The sequence below is a fragment of the Oryzias latipes genome, chromosome 3, assembly GCF_053564925.1.
Source record: "Oryzias latipes strain Hd-rR chromosome 3, Olatipes_Hd-rR_3.1".
In the NCBI taxonomy this organism is placed as follows: Eukaryota; Metazoa; Chordata; class Actinopteri; order Beloniformes; family Adrianichthyidae; genus Oryzias; species Oryzias latipes.
In genome coordinates, this window is record NC_136239.1 from 1068833 (window position 1) to 1074832 (window position 6000).

Genomic DNA, 6000 nt, shown 5'->3' on the forward strand with positions numbered 1-6000 from the left:
AGTGACACAATGATAACCAAAATGTTTTCTAAAAGAAAAAAAGGTTGAAGTGAAGTGCTGAGCTTTCCAGGAAAAATTCACAGAGTTTTATTTGTTCACGGAGCTGAAAACCTGCGTGCTTGGTATGTCATCAACAGGTGCTCAAAGAAAATAACATTTAGCACTACTATGAGACTCACCATAAAGAAAACTTTCACCATTTGGAGTTGTGCTATCCTAGGGACATTAACATTGGGAGTTGGGTCATCTAGACCAGGGACCGGCAACCCATGGCTCCGGAGCCACATGTGGCTCTTTCATCCATCTGTTGTGGCTCCCTGTGACTTTGGAAAATAATGAGTATTTTATAAAAATACAATTTATTTTAGTTTGTTCATTTTTCATGGCATTTCAAAGGCGCTGCACACTCCGTACGAAGCACGTGCGACGCAAAGAACAGCTTCCTTAATGAATGAGCTCGTATTTATCGGCGAGAACCGCAGAGCTGATAGCAGGAGGAGACACGCGGGGCGGCTTCAATAAACACTCCGGTTGTCCGGAATGGTTTTCTTGACGTGCCGCGGGGCAGAGAGCAACTCTCTGATGACAGAGAGTTTGCGCTTAGTGTTTTTAAACATGCATGTGCATTGATGTATTGTTCCCTTCTCTACCTCTGTGCCGGTTCCAAGCCCGGTTTGAGAAGGTTGCGTCAGGAAGGGCATCCGGCGTAAAACATTGCCAAATTTACCATGCGACTTGTTCGCTGTGGCGACCCCGGATGGGAGAAGCCGAAAGTGGAAGAAGATGTGCATTGATGTATGTTTCAGAGCAGGGCTGCTCATTACGTCGATCGCGATCGACGGTCGATCTTCACGGACATGAGGGTAGATCGCGGGACAGAGAAGATTTTTTTTTTTTAAAAGTACTTCTTAACAATCCACCAGCCAATCAAAATCCTCACCGAGAAGTACGGGACTTGATTGACATGCAGAACGGCCAATCGGACATCCTCTGATACGTACGTCACTGCAGACGTGTGTTTAAATTCACTGAGCACAAACTCTGTCATCAGAAAGTCGCTTTCTGCCCCGCGGCACATCATGGCCCCGGCAGAAGACCACTCCGGACAACCGGAGTGTTTATTGAAGCCGCCCCGCTGTCTCCTCCCGCTATCAGCTCTGCAGTTCTCGCCTGATAAATACGAGCTCATAAGGAAGCTGTTTTTTACGTGGCACGCGCTTCGTACGGAGCCAGCAGCCCCTTAAATGCCATGATGCTCCCCCCATTGAACGGTTTACAGCAGAGCATGACATACGATGGTTGCTGCTTTCTGCCTTTGTAATAAAACGCCTCATCTGTTAATACAAAAGGATCTTTGTGTCATCCTACTGTGTAGTTTTTAATCATCAGTACATAAACAATCATGTTCAAATAAACATGTAACTAATAAACATGACAATGGAAAGAAAGAAGTACTTTTTTTTTAATCTTTTCTGGACCGCCATCTACAATCATGTCCTTGAAGATCAACCGGTCGATCGCGATCGACGTAATGAGCACCCTTGATATAATATATACATGCATAATATATATAATGATGTCAAAACGGGTTGTGGCTCCGGGTGCTTTTTTTTCATTAAAGGGCGGTCCCAAATGGCTCTTTGAGTAAAAAAGGTTGCCGACCCCTGATCTAGACCCACTAGACAGTTGGGTCATCTAGACCCACTAGACAGTGCTCTGAACCTTTTTTCTTCAATGATTTGTGATCTTCACTGGTGTCCATGGATTACATGAAATCTTTCCACCTTTATCCACCTTTGTTATGGTAGGGAGAACACCTCAATGCAAGGGGGGGGGGGTCATCTAAGACAGCACAAGGGTTACGAAAAGAGAAGATTTACCAGCTATTAGCTGGACTGAATAACAACCGTCTGCATTTACTGCAGCATGACATCAGTGATGGAGCAGTGACAGACACCTTATTGCAAACACGTTGGAGCAAACATCCAAACCATTTTCAGATGGTGAACTTATGGAAAAATCCTGAAGGCTGTAGAAGTCTTGTCCCCAAAAAGCAGTCGACCTTTGCCATCATGAGTCTATCAAGGATTACGATCAGATCCAACATCCCTGCTCTGAGGAGACTTGAAACCAAATGAAGGAATCCAGTCATCCATTGTATTTTTGGTCACTATTATTGAAAACGTCCACATCACAGAAATATACAGCTGGATGTTTTTATTAAAGGTGTTAAAGAGACGTCAGCTGTTGATGGACACAACAGCTGATGACATAGTCAGCTCTCTAGTTACTGTACTGGACAATGTTGGAGTGAACAGGTCACCGACATCAGTCTGGTCACTGATGTCAGTCTGGTCACTGACGTCAGTCTGGCCACTGATGGCGCCCATCAAAGGTCAGGAAGAAGGCAGGTGTAGCCACAAAATTGAGGCAACAACCATTAAAAGATTCTTGGACATTTCATTGTGTTTGCACACTTGAATGACAGTAAATGTGTTTCTGCACAGAATCCGAATCCTGATATTGATGGTCTGGTGACGTTTCAGGAGAGAAAAGAGGTTAACTCCAAATTCTTATGTTCACAAATGCTTGTAAGTTTAATTTAGTTCAGTTATTCATTGATTTGCATATTTACATTTTAGGCAAATGTTTCTTGTTTTTCTGTAGCTCCGTTTGAGTTTATTATTGGGATTGCTTCAGTGTTAGATGTAAAATATTCAGACTGTATAAAATTGAATAAACCAGTTTCTTTTAGAGTGAAATGCATTTTATTTAGATCCGTTGGTCTTTGTGAATTAATGTGTAATAGTAAGTGAGTAGGCTACCAAAAACAAAAAAAAGCTATTTTTTGCTTTTGTCACTAGTCCGGCACACTTGGGATCAGACGCCTTGAATGTGGCCCTCGAACCAAAATGAGCTTGACACCCCTGGCTTAGGCCACAGCACTGAAACTGCACTAGTTAGAGTCTGTAATGACTTATTACTGGCCTCAGCAAAAGGACTAGTCTCCATTCTGGTCCTGTTAGACCTCAGTGCACCCTTTGACACCACAGTATTCTACTCCAAAGCTCCTTTAGCGACCTTCTCTTGCAGAAACACACAACCTCAGGGGAGCCCCCACAGGCTGAAAACGGGGCTTCAGGAAGCCGATTCGTTTGGTTAGATTGTTCTTTTCTTGTTGTGTTTGACAACATTACATCACTGAGTCAAATAAGTCAACAACTCTTTCTATAGGAAGGAGCCAAACTTTAGGACCCGCCCTCCTTTCTACTTCCTCTTGTTTACCTGTATGGGGCTGGATTTACGAGTCATGTCAAATCACATCAACAAATCACAATCAAGCACCCTCTTGGGCCTCAGCCATGTTGGAACAAATGTGGTGGTCTAAATGTAGGTCATTTCCATGTCTTTTGGTTTTTCCCCAAAGTTGGTCCCATTTGGAAGGACATTCACCAGGTTACAAGCAGGATCCCGGGGTACCACACACCAAAGACCAGCACAACTCTGTATCCGGGCAATATATCGAACAACATGGTATGTAAACATGACACGTTAACATTTTCCTAGCCACTTGCAAGAAAACTGTCACAAGTATAAGACAGACTCACCAACACAGCAGGAAAGAGGAAAAATGTGAAGGAAATGTGTGATTGAACTGCTGAATCATACAAACTTGTGGCTGAGTAGCTCGGTTGGTAAGGGAGAGGCCACCATGCAGGAGCCCAGGGTTCGATTCCCAGAGGAATCCCGGAGGCAATTACCATATCAATGGCAAGCAGTTAACATCACTCAGTGAGGGTCCTTACGCAAGACCCTTAACGCTACCGCCTCCCGAGCGGATTGGTTCAGCTGCAGCTCACTGTTCCCCCAGGGGATGGGTCAAATGTGGAGAAGAATTTCCCCATTGAGGGATAAATAAAGTATCCAAAAAACTCATTGTGTAGAAAACTATCTACACAATGACAACATCACAAAAACAGTTACAAAAACCAATGTTTTTTCCTGCGTTCTGTTTTTCAGATGGGATTTATTGTGCTTTTGTATTTCACTCTTTAGTTTATCATCTCCAACATGTTTTACTGGTTAAAAAGGCAATAAAATAAAGTGATAAAAAAATTATTTTACGACTTGTTAGAAAAAGAGAATTTTCAGGGCTAATTAAGTTAACTTTATCCAGGAAAATTTCACAATATAAACACCTGTTTTGTAGCAATAATGCACATTTGAATAGAGGTTACAAATACATGGAGAGCTTTTCATTAGTCTTTTCTGAAGCTATAAATTCTGACATTATAAACGTTTATCCAAACTCAACAAGTATGTATTTTACACTATTTTTTCCCCCATTAGAGAGTTTATATTTAAGAGCCTTTGTGTATTTACAATGTCAGCTGTCGTTCAAAGAGGCTAGAAGAGCTACTGACAATCACAGAAAGGTGGGCGGAGCTTACAAACTGACTGTGGCTCAGTCCTGCAGAGGTTCATCAGAGCCAAGAATCAAAAGAAAAGACCCTCACTGTCACCCTCTGCCGACAGAGTTTTAGGGCCACCAAAACCCCAAAAAAGAAAGTAAAGGCCAGATCTCTACGTTTGTGTGACGCTTCCGTCTGAGGAGGAGCAGCACTTTCTGGCATTTTCAGCGTTCTAAAGCTAATAGAACAGAATATTTTTATGTTTGTTTTATGTTGAAATGGGACGTTTCCTCTGGAGGAGGGGGCGTATGGAACTGTGAACACATTGGTGTTCTGATGACAGGTTGATGACGTCATGAGACAAATGGACTTCTGGGTTTGTGAATGAAAAGGAGAATAAAGTATTGGTCCTCTACACCCAAACGTGTCTCTGAGCCCCTTATTTTACTGATGAAACTCCGTTTTACCGACACTGAACCCCAGAAAGACGACTACACTGACAATAATCTGATTTAGAGTCACCAGAAGGTTCAGAATCTCTTTGTTTTTGAAACCTATCTGGAAATAAAGCTTCACAAAAGGCTCCACATCTCTCATCTTCAAGCACGGCTCCAATGAACAGACAACGTTGCTGTAGCGGCTTAAATCTATTTTGACTTTTTTTCCAGTAAGTGAGAAACAACAAAAAAAGATCCCCACAGTTTTTTCTCACTGTGGCCCTAAAACTGTGTCGTACCAAACCTTCTCCACACAAATGATCATTTCATCACACAATCATCAATCATCAGTAGTAATATTCAACTTTTCTTAGGCTACCATGTTCTTTATTTGACTGTTTTTACAGAGATATTTACATTGACAAAGCATTGAAGGTAAATCCTAACAGAGGAAGATGACAGGTTGAAATGAGGCAGAAAGTGTTTTCTTGTGAACTTTAGTTGTTTTTTACGTGATGGAACTGACATGTCCTTGGCAGGAATCAGACATGTCAGTCACACAAACCCAGTGACTGGAGACTTGGACTTGAGAGTAGGTGTATTCTGTCCTGCAGCAGTCCTGGACTGAAGGACCACCCCCCTTTTTACAATTCTTCTCTCTTACTGCGCCTTTGAGCAATAGTATGACCCCCCCCCCCCCCCCCCACACACACACACACACTTACTGAGGAACTCCCCAAAATTTGCAAACACCTCATATCTGACAAGAGGGAATTTGGGGCATAGTGAACGACCCCCCCCCCCCCCTCTATAAAAAAAGATGACATCACAGTGGGAGAAGGCACATAGAACAGAATAGGACCTAAATCTCTTATAGGGCTCCTAAGAACATGCCATGGTCCACTAAGAAAACCCAAACACACGTGTCAGGGGTTTCCAAAGCACGTTTTGAAATGATTATGGGATGGCCACAGGACCTACAGCTTAGCAGCCAGTCTGTGACAAAGTAGGATATTTGCCGGTTTTCACATTTTCCCACAGTATAAAAAAACAATTAACTTGTTTGTCCGTTTTTTTACAAAATTTTACAAGCATAGTAGAATTTATGTTGACCTTTGACCTCATCTTGAATTAAAAAAAGAAAATCACCT